Source organism: Tenrec ecaudatus, chromosome 13, assembly GCF_050624435.1.
Source record: "Tenrec ecaudatus isolate mTenEca1 chromosome 13, mTenEca1.hap1, whole genome shotgun sequence".
NCBI classification, from domain to species: domain Eukaryota; kingdom Metazoa; phylum Chordata; class Mammalia; order Afrosoricida; family Tenrecidae; genus Tenrec; species Tenrec ecaudatus.
The window spans coordinates 63,589,822-63,607,093 of NC_134542.1; the positions used below are offsets into that span (position 1 = coordinate 63,589,822).

General features: G+C 41.8%; 1 protein-coding gene across 1 annotated transcript in view; it reads left to right on the forward strand.

The window, feature by feature from the left end:
- Nucleotides 1–17,272, forward strand: part of ATF2 (activating transcription factor 2) — a 95,695-nt gene that overhangs the window by 159 nt on the left and 78,264 nt on the right. The gene's annotated exons all lie outside the window — the stretch shown is intronic.

The following is a 17,272-nucleotide window of genomic DNA, read 5'->3' on the forward strand; positions in this document are numbered from 1 at the left end:
GTAGTGATGGGGAGAGTGCCGCAGGATTGGAGACTGTGGGGTACGGAGAAAGAAGGCGCTAACATGGCGACGTCGCTCATCCTAGTCCCCACCCCCCGCTTCCCATCACCTCGGGCGCCCCTGCCTCCATCGCTAGCCTTCCGGGTGACTGTGTCTGTGCTGCCACCTGAGCAGCCTGCGGGCGTCGCCTTCTGGAGGTTAACCGGCCCGACCGGCCCCTTAGGTAACTGCTCTTCGTTGTTCCGGCCCCTCCCCGCTCGCGCTTGGGAAGGAAGAGGGAGAAGGAATAACGGCTTCTTGCAGACCCCTCCCTCCGATTTATCTTCTCGTCTTCAGCCGGCTCAGAGGCCCCGGAGCACAGGTCCGATCTGCCGAGGGCACGGGGAGAGCCCCTCTGTCTTTCGCTTGGGCCGCAGAGGGTCGGCTCTAGTATCCCTACCCAGGACCCAGCGGGTTGAGACTATATGCATGTGGTGTTGAGGGCAGGGAATGGATCGAAATGTACAACACAAAATAGGGCCAGGATCCCTGGCTGCCGTGGAACCTGATGGTGCCAGGGATGTGCTGAACCTGGGAGTTGGAAGGCCCAGCCTTTTCTGTCCTTTCTGCCACTCTCGTGCTCTCTATACCCCCCTCCCTTTTCGCCGATGGGGCGGGGCTGAGATGTGGATGCGGGTTGATTGTGGCATCTTCCCCCCGTTTTTTTACCCCCCTAGGTGGACAGCGGAAAGCTTCTATGGGGAAATAATCTCTGCTTTTAATCGATACTCTAGGGACCAGGGCCGAATATATTTGTGTGTGTGTATTTTGTAAGCTCGCTGAAGGGGCTGAAGCTAAGAGGGTGAAGGAGCTGGGAATTATTTTTTGCCCCTAGGTAGTGTAAAAATGTCCATCATCATATACCCCCTGCTGTCTTGTCGATTCTAACTCTAGGGATGCTATAGGATACGAAGAACTGCCTCGTGGGGTTTCCCAAGGCTCCTCTGTCTGTCGTGGTTAGGTTAGGCCAGGAGTAAAAACTACTGTGAATGTGGTAGGCGAAAGGATTATTCCTGCTTGACCTAAGATCTGTTCATTAATCCCTACATTTTGATGTGCATTACAGTGTTTTAGTAGTTTAAAATCATGGAGATATAAAAGTTAAGATATATGTGTAGTAAGGCTTAAGTTTAATGCATGTATTGGAAATCAGAACAACTCTCTTGTAAGCACACTTTTTGTCCTCTTTGAAGAAATTTATAACCGTTGACATTGGTATAGCAGTTCTACATATAATTTTAAAACAGCCATGTAGCCTCAGTCTACTGTCTCCAAATCATGAAGGGTGAGCCTGTAGGGGAAAGGCTTGTGAGAAGTCACAGGTCTTGGTGGTCCAGTGGCTAAAGAGCCAGGTTGCTACTCAAAAGTTAGCAGTTGGAACTGACCAGTGCATCTGTGGGGGAAAGATGTGGCAGTCAGTCTCCTTAAAATTTTACAGCCTTGGAAACAGTTTATGGGGCAGTTCTACCCTGTCTTAGAGGGGCTATGACTCAGAATATACTGGACAGTCATGGGTTTTGATGAGAGTCAACATCATTTGGGTTTAATTGTTCTAAAATGCAAATACAGTAGCAGCTATATTTTGTGTTTAAATTTTTCACTGACTTAAGGCAGCCACTTTAAACATTTTTTGCAAAACTGCAGGAATTTCCTTTCAATTAAAAAATCCAGATGCCTTTCAGCAGATGAAGAAACAAAATTTTTAAAAGTTTATGAATCTTTAAGGTCATTAATAATTTATAATGAAGAATCCTTGTTTATATAATTTAATTGGTAGGAATTTTCCAAATTTACAAGTGGTGTGTATGTTGCCATAGGGTTTCCATGACAAGAAATAGCCTCATTATAGATTTACACCAAGCACCTTTCAGTTAGTAGCTCGCTGGACTCGATGGCAGTGTGTTTTCGTTTGGGTTTGGTATGTTGCCTGAGGAGCCCTGGTAGCACAGTGATTTCGTACACAGCAGTTAACCACTTGGCACGCACCATCTATTCCCAGGGCGATGTGGCAGAGTGTAAAGATTTGCTTCCATAAAGACTGACACCCTTAGAAAACCTATGGGGGCAGTTTTGTCCTATAGGCTTGCTGTTAGAATCGACTCGTTGGCAGTTGATTGGCTCTTATGGTTTCCCTATGTTGCCATCCTAAGAAATGCTTAATCTTACTTTGAGAGGATAATGTAGTTATTCTTTAACAACTATTTAGAATGTAGCTGTAATTAGAGTTTAGGCATTTTGTATTTATCAGAAAGGAAGGAGCTTTCAGAAACCCTTGCACAAAGGTTTCAGGGTCTTACAATTTTAATAAATCTTATTTCATTTCCTTTAAATGCCTTATTAAAATATTTATTTCATTTGGAGCACTACTTTGGAAAAGGACTTCGTGCTTAATAAAGTAGAGGGTCAGCAGAAAAGAAGACCACAAAAGATGAATTGACACAGTTGCTGCAATAATGGTTCGAAACCTAACCACTGTGGGGATGGTGTAGGGCCGAGCAGCATTCCTCATTCCGTTGTACTTAGTGGGGGCACGATGAGTTGGGACGGACTTGCCAGTACCTTGCAGCAAGGAAGTGGAGCTCGGGTGATGTAGTGTCACACTGGGCTGCTAACCACAAGGTTCCACGAGAAAGACAAGGCTTTCTACTCCCACAGAGTTTCAGTGTGAGAAACCAACAGGAGAAGTTCTTCCCTTCACTTAGGGGTTGCTATGAGTCGACAACTTGATGGCAGTGAGTTTTTTAACAGTAATAACACATTATCTATTAAGTCATGCAACCCAGAAATTCCTGCATTTGCTTTTTTACTTGACATATTTGTTTCTTACTTTTAAACTAAGATAATAGTAGAAATACTTATTATGATCCCACCCAAAAAAACCACTGTCATTAGATTCCAACTCAGCATCCATTGATAGGTTTTCCGACACTGTAAGTCTTTGAAGGAGCACACAACTTCAGTATGTCATCAGGGAGGTACTGGTGGGTTTGAACGATCAGCCTGCGGTTAGCAGTCCAACACTGAAGGCAGCACCACCGGGCTCCTTATTATGGTGCCTTTTAAATAATTGGGGTGGGGCTTTTTATTGATATTTAGAATTTTGAGTATCACATAAAATTGTATATTAAAGATTAAACCTCTGCAACCTAGCATTAACTCTCAAGAGATCATCTATACGTTTTTCTACCTAAATTCATATATTTTGGAAAAGTTAGGTTAAAATGACTTACGTGTTCTCTGCTGGTAAATTATATTGGAAGATCATTTTAGATCAGGTAAAGAATCCCACTGTGCACGCTGTTTCTACTTAATCTTGTCATTAACTCTTCTATAATACCTGTCTATGAACTGGTACCTTTTGGGGTGTTTTTTTATTGAAGTGGGCCTTACAGAAGATAAAGTAGTTGAAGTCTTTCTTCAAACTGCCTTGTTTAGAAATGAAGAACCCTGGTGGTGTAGTGGTTACGGCGCTGTTGCACTGTTGCATGGTCGGCAGTTTGAAACCACCAGCAGTTCTTCTGGAGAAAGACTGTTACAGTCTCAGACACGCCCGGGGAGTGTAGGGGTGGTCAGTGAGTTTGGTTTGTTGTTGTTTAAAATGAGTTTGTAATAATTATTTATCCTTATTAAAATCAATACATTTAGTGTGAGTTATGCTGTTATTAAAACATACCCTAAAAAGCTTTTCCATTGTTACAGTTAGTATATACTCGTGTGTAAGCTGAGTTTTTCAGCACATTTTTAATGCAGTTTTTGTGGTAAAATTAGTTGCCTCGGCCAATATTTGGGTCGGCTTATACTCAAGTATATGTGTAAATTATTTGGTGCTTATCTGTTTCTTCCCTTCTGTGTTTATCTTGTATCTTTTCCTTGTGGCTAATAACTTTTCTAAAATTCTGTCCATTCTCTTTATTTAATCTTTGATGATTAATATAATTATTAGATAGATAAAAGTATCCACCTATTTATATCTAGAGAAAAATATCACAAAGCATTTTATTTAATTTTGTTACTCCAAAATATTTTTGTTTTAAGCATGCTTCCTAATTCTCCCTCCTGCATTTTTTCAATTGTAGGAAAATAAAATTGAATAAAATCATTTAAAACTTTTTTAGAGGGGGGCAACAAAGGAGGATATAAATAGAGTTCTTTGAGAGGGGGTAGGACTATTCTGTATCTTAATAAAAATACTATGTGACCATTGTTTTTGGCCAATATACCCAAGAAATAGAAAGCATTTATAAAAGTAGTTAGTGGTTTATTAGCACAGAGATTCTCAGTGAGATTGGTAAGATGAGACAAGGCGAGGATGATTGTAATCAAGAAAAAACCATTGGCCAAATAATATCACATGTAATTTGGTTATTTTGGAAGTCTATGGTTAACTTCCTGTATAATATTGACCTTATATTGTAACTATAGTCCCTAGATAGTCTAATTGACTTGAACCTAAACCCGGTCACTGTAATTTTATAGGCTTATTCTTTTTTTTGTTGAACAGTTATTAACAGTGTTACTAGAAATCAACTCCACTTTCACCATATTAACAAAAACAGTTTTCCTTTTTTTTTCTTTCAAGTTTGTATATCTGCATTATAGCTTTAGAATTGTAATATATGATAGGATTAGCCTATTCTGGTATATGACATTTGCATTATTTAATAGTTATGTGATAGTTCAAATGACTTTATTAAAATTTGCTCAATTTTAAATGCCAAAGAATAATTCTCAGTTGTTGCCTATCTTAGCATTGAATTGTATATCATTTAGAAATAACATATGCGTTAGTTTAAAAAGTCATAACATAGTGGCATTGAGGGATTTGCTGGACCAGTTAATTTCAAGGTAAGAGAGGTTGGCTTAGAGCAGTGGTTCTCAACCTGGTGGCTGAACGACCCTTTCACAGGGGTCGCTCGATTCATAACAGTAGCAAAATTACAGTTATAAAGTAGCAGTGAAAATAATTTTATGGTGGGGGGTTACCACAACATGAGAAACTATTAAAGGGTCGTGGCATTAGGGAGGTTGAGAGCCATTGGCTTAGAGGGTGCCTACCTTTTGAGATTCCAAAAGGGTGATCTTGATAGGTTTTCTTGAAGGACACTGGGCAATTGTGGGGGCTTATGAAAACGTGTTAAGAATATGGAAAATTGTATTGTTGAGAAAAAGGTCTGGATCAGTGGTGGTGATGTATGAATAGATGCGTAGACAGACAGATAGGACGAACATATGTGGGAGGGAGCGTGGGAGTACACCGAGGACTATATAGAGATTGGATAGAGAGCAGTTGTCTATGTTTATCTTTGCTGTGAATGGGGTGGAGCATCCATGAGAGAAAGTTAGGAATGTCAGACATAACCAACCCCGGAGAGTATACACTGAGACAGTGCCCTACATCCTACTCTGGTGAGTAGTGACTTGCGAGCAAGGAGATCACTCTTCTCTGAACAGAGAGAGGTGAATGGCTGCCCCCTCCTTTTCAGAGGAAAGAAGAGTGGGAGAAATGGAGGAAACATGGAAACAATTAGTCCTGTGGAATAATGAGACAAGTGAACAATTTCCAAGGCCTTGAAACCATAAGCACTAGCTAGAGGTGCTCGGCTACCACGACTAAGCACCCTGTAAAAGATCCCATTCGGAAGATGCTGGAAGAAAAATGTGGAACAAAACTCAAACTTGTAAAAGAGACCGGGCTTCCTGGTTAGAAAGAGACAGGTCGAACCCCTGAGACTATTGGCTGCAGTCACTCTTCTGGTCTGGAACTGAATCCACCCCCCAGGGGGTAAAATAATGAACCAGGCACGATCAAAAGGACATCATTTACCCAATGTCAAAGTTGAGAGGACTAAGAAAGGAGGAATGGAACCAGGAAGCACAGGGACAAAGTGGAATAGGTAGTGGTGCATGGAGGGGGTTTCAGTGGATAAATTGTCACAGGTGTGTGTGGCTTGTGGATTTTTTTCCCCATCATGACAAATAGACCTGCACATTTATTGAGGGCAACAAGGACTTCCCTCTTAAGCATTTCATTGGGATACTTTATATACTCTGTAATCCTGATAATTTTCCTCCAGACGTTTTTGTTCCCCAAACTCAAGAACATTGAAAAGGAACACAAGTCCCACCACAAGTGGCCAATATTGCCACTTGAACTTGCAAATCAAAGAGTGTAGAATTCTTAGGAGATCCGTTTGCTTTTAGAAGTGTACAGACCTGGAAGCAGGATGTGTTGAGAAACCATAGCTTCGTGTTTGGATAGTTTATGTAATAAAAGTGTGCGTGACTTTATAGTAGTACTTTACGACTTCTCCTGTAACATGGCCCCTCCTGACATGCTTGAGCGACAGTAGGAGGTTGTTTGACAGTCATCTTTTGGTAGCTTTGGGAAAGTTGGATTTTCCCTTGGGGTGGAACTTACTACTTTAAAATTTCCATAAATTCATGTGAAAGAATACCTTATAATTCTTGTCCTATATGTCCATTTTCTCCCCATGTCAGACTTTTCCTATGTGAAGCGTGAGCAGTACGGTGTATTCATATTTTGACAGAGTAAAATTGTGACACTGATTTTCAGAAAATCTTTTATGATTGATTAAAAAGGTTATTTCCGTTAAGTCATTTCTGACTCAACCCTATTGGGACCCTATAAAAATAAAAAAACAAACTCACTGTAGTCGAGTCATTTTCAAGTCATTGCCCCATCTTTTCTCCCAGGGACCCTGTATGACAGAGTAGCGCTTCAGAAGGTTTATAAATCTTTACAGATGCATACTGCCACATCTTTCTCCCTTGGGGAATTGCAGGTGGGTTTGAACCGCTGACCCTTCAGCTAGCAGCCAAGCACATTAGCCACTGCACTACTTAAGTACATTTTATACCTTGACCTTGAACAAAAATAATACTGTGCACATTATATTTGTAACAGACTACTTACCAGATCTAATATGTAAATAATACTCTAATACTATAAAATTGTATTAACACTGTTCATACTATAAATTCTTTGTATTACTATATTAAACTATAAAATAAGAACTTCCCGTCTTTCTACCTAAAGATAGAGGTCCATTATCAATTAAGGATCACCTAAAAAATGAAGCCTTCGGGGAGGGAGGGGGAGGGGGGTAAAAAGGGAAACCGAGCTGATTCCAGGAACCCAAGTGGAAGGTGAATTATGAGACTGACGAGTGCAACGAATGTATAAGGGTGCTTTGCTCAATTGATGTATGTACAGACTGTGATAAGAGCCTTATGAGCCCCAATAAAAAGATTTTTAAAAAAATGAAGCCTAAAAATTTGAATTATCAATATTTTTATTAAGGAATATTTTGAGATACTGGTCTGATTTCATTATTCATGTACTCAGTGTACTTTTTTGAATACAATATCAAGAAGTGTATCATACGCTCTATAATCTTAATCAGCTTTAAGGAGTTTCTCACTGAACATTAATAGACTCTTGGGCGTTACATTACGTGTGAAGGATACCTTTCATGTCTGCTATTAGTGGAAGGTATTAAAAATTGCTTTCCTCATTAAAGAAGTGCTTATCTTTCTCACTTCTGCAGACTTGGATTTCTTGACATTAATGGGTACACTGAACTAAACATTATATATCAAATTTATGAATAATATCAAATCCATAGGCTATAATATTAATATAAAAGTCCCATCTAAAAGTTTAAGTATATAGTTCTCTTTCTCCTTTGAAAAATAAGGTTAACTGTGAAACATTAGGACATTTAAAATCAAGTAAAATAACACTAAAACCTACAATAAACTGAATAAATGATACTAGAGTGCCATGCACTATACTATGCACTTTACATATGATATTTCCGTGGGTTTTTTATTTTAACATTTAGTAAAAAAAGGCCCGGTGTCAGCTGCATCTGACCTCTAACTTCACAAAAGGAAAGGGAATCAAGCTCAAAAGCTGAAGGCTAATTCCGATTAGGTGGAGGTCAACCTTTTTACCAGTTCTGATATCAGTTGGCCTTCCTTTGGCACATCAATTGGCACACACTCCTTTGTAGGGTTCGATAATTGCAATGGGCACACAACTCACAGACCTTACTCATGATTACAGAGTCGATGCCGGAAGTAGCAGTTACAACTCAGTATCAAGAGCAACAGACCACAACTCAGTATAAGGGCCATGAAACCTGAAACAAAATCTTCATTGCAGGGCAGCGCTTTCAACTCCTTCTGGGCAGTGAGGGCTCCTCTGAGTCCTGGAGGACAGTCTTCTCTCTTGATCCTCAGCTCTGCTTGGGCCTGGCTTCTGCCTTGCTCTGGAAAATGTTACAAAGCTCTATTTCTTCTGGCCAGTGCCCAGAGGCACCCCCTCCAGGAAGCCTCCTGTCCAGGGTGGCTTGTGAGTCTAGCACTGCAAGTGAGCCTAGCCTCCTGCTCAGTGGGTTGTGAGTCTAGCTCTAATGTGCCTGGAGGTACCCCACAGGTACCCTAATGAGGGAATGGTCAGTTTTGCCTTCTCTAGACTTTAAAGAGCCAGTCCTGGAGCAGAAGGAACAGCTCACTACCATTAAGAAAGTTTAAGATCCAAGAGTGGCGCACATCCATCCCTCAGATCCTTTGGCGCTGAGAACTTCCTAGCTCTAGGCAACAGATCTGTAACACCTGAAGGTTCCAGCGAACCACTTCTCACTCTAGGGATCAGCAGCCTAGTTCTGCCTACAAGTCCCTGGAGGAGGCTCACCACTCTGCCTGCAGGCCTCTTGCTCTCCCATCTCTTGCTTTGTAGGTTGGTATGGCCACTGTAGCTGCCTTGCTCCATGGGCCAGGTAACCCACCGTGCAGGCTCACTGCAGTCTCCTGTCTCTGCTGCCACCCTTTCTCTGCTGCTACTTCTTGCCATCTGTCATCTCTGGTGTTGCAGTTCTGTCTCCTGGATCTAGGACAGTGGTTCTCAACCTGTGTGTGGCGACCCCTTTGGGGATCAAATGACCCTTTCATAGGGGTCGCCCATTTCATAACAGTAGCAAAATTAGAGTTATGAAGTAGCAACGGAAATAATTGTATGGTTGGGGGTCAGCACCACATGAGGAACTGTCTTAAAGGATTATAGCACGAGGAAGGTTGAGACCCACTGATCTAGGAGGTTCTCAGTATAGGGACACCAAGTCCCAAGGACACATTTTTGGTTCTTTCTTGATGGGAGTGAGACACCCCCCTATCCCCTTCACTGAGATTAGTTCTTTTAAGTCTAGTGGTATGGCAAAACTGATCAATCCTCTCATTAGGCTTCCATATACCATATTTGCATGGCCCCCACCCCCACAAGGGTTCTATGCATATTTTTTTAATTAAAAAAATTTTTTAAACAATTTATTAGGGGTTCATACAACTCTTATCACAGTTCATACATATACATGCATCAATTGTATAAAGCACATCTGTACATTCTTTGCCCTAATCATTTTTTTCTCCTCTTTTCTTTTTTTTACATTTTATTAGGGACTCATACAACTCTTATCACAATCCATACATATACATACATCAGTTGTATAAAGCACATCCATACATTCCCTGCCCCAATCATTCTCAAAGCATTTGCTCTCCACTTAAGCCCTTTGCATCAGGTCCTCTTTTTTTTTTTCCTCCTCCCTCCCCTCTCCCCCGTTCTATGCATCTTATTTGACTTTAGCAGACAGTCCATTTCCCTTGGTGGGCCACAACCACCTTATTTGCATAATCCCACTAAGTCTTTGTTGTGGGAATCACAACAGCAATTGCTCAAAGAACCATATTACATGGCTCACTGCATTGTAAACCCTAAAACTGGTGTATTCCTTTTTGATTTCTTAATAGAGAGAATTTTTTTGAAATAGTTTTATTAGGGGCTCATACAACTCATCACAATCCATACATACATCAATTGTGTAAACCACATTTGTACATTCATTGCCCTCATCATTCTCAAAACATTTGCTCTCCACTTAAGCCCCTGGTATCAGGTTCTCATTTTTTCCCCCTCTCTCCCCGCTCCCCACCCCCTCCCTCATGAACCCTTGATAATTTATAAATTATTTTGTCATATCTTTCCCTGTCTGACATCTCCCTTCACCCACTTTTCTGTTGTCCGTCTCCCAGGGAGGAGGTGACATGTAGATCCTTGTAATCGGTTCCCCCTTTCCAACCCACCCTCCCTCTACGCTCACAGTATCACCACCTTACACCACTGGTCCTGAAGGGATCATCTGCTCTGGATTCCATGTGTTTCCAGTTCTTCCTATATGTACCAATGTACATCCTCTGGTCTAGCCAGACTTGCAAGGTAGAATTCGGATCATGATTGTGTGTTTGTGGGGGGAGGAGGGAAGAAGCATTTAAGAACTAGAGGAAAGTTGTATGTTTCATCATTGCTACATTGCACCCTGACTGGCCCTTCTCCTCCCCAAGACCCTTCTGTAAGGGGATGTCCAGTGGCCTACAAATGGGCTTTGGGTCTCCACTCCGCACTACCCCCCTCATTCACTATGGTAAGATATTTTTGTTCTGATGATGCCTGATACCTGATCACTTTGACACCTTGTGATCACACAGGCTGGTGTGCTTCCTCCATTGGGCTTTGTTGCTTCTGAGCTAGATGGCCGCTTGTTTACCTTCAAGCCTTTAAGACCCCAGACACTATATCTTTTGATAGCTGGGAGAGTCTCTTTATTTATTTATTTATTTTTTTGAGAGTTTCTTAATAAACTGATAACATTTAAAGTTTTCTTGAACCTTGTAAGGGGAATAAAGTATTAACTCAGTTACAGGTTCTCAAACTCCTGGATTTAGGTTTCTGTTCTGACCGTACTACTACTCAGAGTGATTATTTAGCTTGCATTTATCTTGCTTTACTAAATATAAAGGAATTATAGCAAAAACCTGTATTTATAGAGTACTGCTGTTGAAATCGTGGAGCACAGCCTTTTAATTCACTGTATTTCCTAATGTCTGACAGATTACTACATACTTAGCATTGTAAAACATCACCAATTTATTATCTCTGTTTTTGTAGGTCAGAGGTCCAGGTAGGCTCAACTGGGTCCTTAGTGTTTCACAAGGCTAAAATCTAAAACCAAAGTGTGGGCAGAACTATATTCTCTATTAGAGTCTCTGGGGAAGAATCAGCTTCCACGCTCATTCATGTTGGCTGAATTTACTTTCTTCAGCTGAAGTCCTGTTTCCTTGCTAGCTGACAGCCAGGAAGCCTGGTTGCTTTCTAGGAGCTGATTGCTTTCCATGTGTGTCCACTTCAGTGATGGTGGATTCACACCTCTCTCTTGCTTTTAATGTTTCTGGTGCCTTTTTCTAATCCAGCTAGAGTAAGTTTTCTGGAACTCATGTGCTTAGGTTGTGCTTGCTGGATGATTCAGAATACTTTCTCTATTTAGGGTCTATAATCACACATCTTTAAAGTCCCTTTGGCATTTAACTTAATATATCCACAGACTCCAAGAATGAGGGCATGGACATGGGCCAGGTGGAAGTGTGGGGCAGGGGGAGGCCTGAGCAGGGGGAATCCTTACTACTGCACTCATATACCCCTGAAAAGTAAGATGACAGACTCCATGTACTTTTGAACATGTTTATTCCCAAATTCCTTCTCCTAAGTTTATATAGCCACAAGTTCTGGCTTTGTACACCGCTTATAAATATGCAGATACCAGAGTGATTTGATCCTAGCATTGATTGAAGACACAGAACCAGCCTCAAATGAGCACATCTTGAGCAATTGAGAATTTTCATCGATCCTTTTTATTAAGCTCTTTTCCCCCCACTTCTCCAAAATAATTTTATGTAAATCCAGCATATCTTTAAATTTTAAAGTTCATACTTTTCAACAGATGTGTGTGTAAACCAGCTTCTTAGTGATTTCCCCCCTGCTCTCAAGGACGTCTTCTGTGAAGGCAGTGCATTTTTGGGACAAAAGTGGGAAAAGGAAAAGGTGAAGTCATTAAATGCAAATCCCATGGTTCCTATCAACACACTGCACCAAAAAATAAAATACCAAATTCATTGCCATCGAATGGATGCTAACTTAGTGATCCTGTAGGCCAAATTAAACCTGCTCCAGAGAGTCTCTGAGCCTGTATTTCCGGAAGCAGGACTGCCACACCTTTCTCCTCAGCAGTGGCTAGCAGGTGGGCTCAACTCATTGATCTTTTGCCTAGTGGCTCAGTGTTTAACCCACCATGCCACTAGGACCTCTCATACACTGCACAGTCTGTATGAACTCAGGATATTCCTAAACACAACATCACACATGCTGTGCCTTAACAAGGATTCATAAGGCAGAAAGTGGAAAGGTGAACAGTTTCTTGATTAATGCAAACTTTTAGATAGTTTATGCCTTTGTTTTGTTCTACAGTGATTTCCACAACCAGAAGTATGGGTTCCTTTTGTAAAGTAGGGATGTAAGGATGAGAGGAAAGTTAGATGCTTTTTAGGAAAGGAAATTGAAGGGAGGGAAATTGCTTTTCTCCAAACTATCCTGAATAACCACTTTATTCCTGGTTGCAAAGTAGGCTGGAGGGTCTAACCCACTCTATAGAGCCTTGTGATCTACCCAAAAGTCATAGCTTTGAGAAGCTTATGGAGCAGTACTCTGAGCATGCGGAGACACCATAGGTTGAAAGTATTTCACAAGTAACGGCAACATCACACTCAAGTTTCCCTTGGGAAACCTTTTTGAACCCCCAAACATTTCTAATGTTTTCAAAGCTTGGGTGGTTAACATGACATTATAAGGTGACAGCAGAAGCCCAGGCCCAGGATCCCTGGCTGGCTTCGAAAAGCCTGTTGTTCACATACCCTTGTTTGAGCACTGCTGCCTGGGAAGACTGTGCCCTCCTGCAGAGCTCCTTGCCCTCCCTCTAGGAGAGCCGCCGGCTTTCCCTCTACCGTCCCAACTTGCCCTGAGTGTGGGAGACTGAGGCCAAGCCCAAGAGAGGAGTAGTTCCTTTCTCACAGGAACGTGGGCCTGCTTTCTGGGCACAGTATCAAAGTACACATACAGTAGCTTTGGCAGGGTAATGCTGGTGAAAGATTTCTTAATTTGTGTCTTTCAGTTTACCCAAAGAGAAAAAAGCCTCAAATCATCTCTAATTTATTGTAAAGCCCGAGAGATTGGCATTACATGTATAAGGTGGCAGCAGTAATACAGGCGGGTTCGCCTGTCTAGCTTAGGCCTGTTTCCCTTTACTTGAAGTGGAAGACTAGAAGTTGGTTTTGATTTTCTGCAGTGTTCATTCTTGATCTTTTGTGAGCAACTGCTGAAATGTGAATATAAACACTTCCACGCAAAAAGGACAGCCTAAACCCAAACTTAGAAAGTAAACATCTCTCTGAAGAAAACCGTTTTCAGACATGTTTCTATACCTCGAAGTTATACACCTTTACATTATCCCACACTCTTTGAATTGCTGCTCCATTTATAGTCCCCATTTTGCATCTGTTTAATATCCTAGTCAGGTCTTTGTCCCTTTAAACTGTTTAGCCAACCTTGTTCAAAGTAGGCTGCAAACAGCAGTCTTCCCAGCAGTCTGCACTAGGGCCCTTTCCCAGGTCCAATGTGGGGGGAACCCAGCCCTGAGGTAATAGAGGGAGGTCTGCTTTCTCTTTTAACAAGCTTGCCTCCTATAGCACTGCCTTTGTCCAGAGCCTCTGGTAACTGGGTTTTCCTTTTTGTAATCATTTTATTGGGGACTTGTATAACTCTTATCACAGTCCATCCACCATCCATCCATTGTGTCAAGCACATTTGGACATTTGTTGCCTTCATCATTCTCAAAACATTTGCTTTCTACTTGAGCCCTTGGTATCAGCTCATTTTTTCCCCTTCTTCCTCACTCCCCCCTCCCTTGATAATTTATAAATTAGTATTATTTTGTCATATCTTACACTGTGATGTCTCACTTCACCCACTTTTCTGTTGTCCACCCCCAGGGAGGAGGCTGTATGTAGATTCCTGTATTCGGTTCCCCCTTTCTACCCTATCCTCACTCCACCCTCCCTGTATTGTCACTCTCACCGATAGTCCTGAAGGGATCATCTGTCCTGGATTCCCTGTGTTTCCAATTCCTATCTGTACCAATGTACATCCTCTGGTCTAGCCAGATTTGTAAGATAGAATTGGGATCATGATAGTGAGGGAAACATTTAGGAATTTGTTCTTGCCAAGTCTTACCATGGATACTGTGACTTACATAATGGTCCCTTGTCATTTCTAAGTTTTGTGATCTGATAATGTGTGCTTACCCTCCGAACTATCCCTCTTTACATTCGTGTTAGGAGAAGTTGATTAGAGAAACACATTTAATGATATTCATATGTGTAAGAAAGATCTTTATATCAAGAAATAATTATGTAACAAGAAAGGGTCCCAGCCCAGTCTAACTCAAGTCCATAAGTCTGATATTAGTCCGCAAGTCCCTCTTCAAAGCCACACAGCCATATGCAGTGATGCAGAATGATCACAGTGGTGGAAATGTGGCAGGGCTCCGGCCGGCTGTTGTCAGCATCTATGGCACAGTCAGCTAGCAGGATGGCAAAGGGGGCGAGACAGAGAAGGTGAACCCCAGGGTGCCAGCTAATAAGAAAGCCACACACCCCAGGACACAGCATCAGCCTGTGACCTGATTGACAGGTTTGACATAAAATCACCAAACTACCACAATCTCATCGTTATTGTGGTTTTCAAAAGTATCCCTTTTCCTCTTGTTACTTTCAGGTTGGTTTTGCTTGTTGAGAGCCAGCTTAACAAATGTTGTCTTGTTTCTTGGCCCTGACAGGACCTTCTGCTTTGAAAGCAGAAGACTGCCAAAGCATCTCCCTGTGGTATCCAATCATATTTTAGGATGACATAGAAAATAGTGGCCAAAACAACGAATTATCCACCAATAGTCATTCCTTTTTTCCCCTTCTTGTAGACACTCCTGATTTTAGTGGGGCATAAGGCTGAAGTGATTTTATACTGTGAAATGTAAATAGAAGTCTTCTATGAGATTTCAGAAGATTTTTTTTTAATGACGGCTCTCTGTTCTTCTCCTCCTTCCCCATCGGGCTGCCTGATGAGCAGTTATCATGGCTGGAGCTGGAGCACTTACTAGAAGGGGAAACTATTCCCTGAGAATGGCAAAGGAGGGACGAGGAGCCCAGGCTTGCCCTTCTGAATTGTTTCAACCATTATTTTGCTTTCTGTTACAGCTATTTGGGATTTTGTTCCACACTACTGCAATAATATCACATAGTTTTATTTGTTTCACGGTGCATATTAAAGTTATGTTTACACTATACTGTAGTCTATCAAAGGACCCAGGGTGGCACAGTGGGTTAAGAATTGAACTGCTGACTGCAAGGTTGGCTGTTCAAAGCTACCAGCAGATTTCTGAAAGAAAGAAAAGGTTGTCTGTTCCCAGTAAGATTTTCAGTCTCAGAATTCCCAGGGAAACATTCTGCTGTGCCGGAATCCACTCGACAGCAGTGGATTGCATTTGACTGCGTATTAAGTACCCAATTGCCTTGTATGAAAAAACTTGAAATAGTGTAAGAATTGCCAAAATGTGACACACAGACACAAAGTGAGCACGTGCTTTTGGAAAAATGGTGCCAGTAGACTTGCTCGATGCAGGGTTGCCACAAACTTCATTGGGGAGGGGAGGGAAGCAATATAAGAGTAATGAAGCAAAGCGTAAGAAAGCAAGGTGTGCCCTTAAGCAGCACGTACACTGGGTCTCATGGCTGTTTTGTGGCACTGACAACAAAATCTGGAATCTGAGAATCACACTGTTTTGGTTTCTGTGCCATTTCACCTCTCATCTCTGACTTTCCACACCCCCACCCCCCCCATGACAGTGTGGTACCCTCCCTCCCTCCTATGTTTCACCAAGGATCTATCCTGACATAGTTGGATCTCTGATTTGTACCATTGTGCTAGGAATTATGAAAGGCCCCAAAATAAACATCTTCCTGGAGCATGGGAGCTCTTGGAAAGAACTACAGTTCTCATGTTAAAATGATGAATAGAATGCAGTATTCCCATGCATTTTTTAAAATTATAAAATGAGATTATTGTAATTTGTGTGTTACTGTGCGCTGTCAAGTCATTCTTACTTGTCCTGACCAGCGGGACATCAACAGCGTGGACCTGAAAGAGCAACTGGGAATGAAGATGGGCAAGGGCACGAGAAACGGAGGCAAGACAGGAATCTGATCAAGCCTCATTTTATTGAGTGGAGAGCAGAGGTTTAAATAGCCAGCGGGGGCCTGGCACCATTACGTCACGTGTAAAATAAGGTATAGCTGAGGTAGCCAATAGTCGTGCATCTCCAAACAAGGAAGCAATGGTGGGCAACTGATCAAACAGGTAAGTATGCTAATGAAGCATTCCTGGTGAGCCTGGGGGGAGATGCCATCAGTCGTGTATTGACCAATGGACATAGCAGTTGCTAGTGAAAGAGGACCAATCCTAGCAAGGATCAAGACAGCCACCATCTGGCGGGAATGGAACAAAGGGCAGTAAAACCTCAGGGCAGTTTGTATGGCGAGAGTAGGTTCATGGCTAAAATCCAGGGTGGGGAGACACGCAGTTCCCTACATGTCCTCCTTCTTTACCAATACAATAACAGGTAAGAGTATGATTTTAATATGGAGTATTCCTCGGGGGGCTGCGCCTGGCTTAGGTTGTCGGGCTACTGACTCATTCTTACCTGTCATTGGTCTCAAGGAATGAGCATTTTTCAAAAGCAAACCCTGGCCTGGCTTAGGTTGGTATGAGTCATGCCCAATCGTACCCGTCATTGGCTGTTTAGCCCAGCGCACAAGGGAAGGGGTCTTATCACTTGGATGATTCTGAGAGTGGGCTTCCCTTGTTCATCATCTCTAGCCGATGATAATGCATCTGGATAGGTTTAGCCTGGATTGCCTCAATTTGTTGTTTTATGAACGCCATGAGTTTGTTGAACAATACAGTGCCCAGGGAAATAATGATCAGAATTACAATGAAAGGTTCAACAAAGGGGACAATTGTATGCTTAGTGAAAGTACAATTGCTGCAGTAATAGAAGTCAACTAAACAATATAGTTAAAAATACTTGCTATAAGCAAACCTAAAAAATGCTTAGGTTTGGTTAATGCTTTCTCAAATCTCTTCCAATACCTGTATACAAAATTGCAATGACAATACCTTTAGGGGTTTAGGTAATACAATTAGAAAAATTACAAT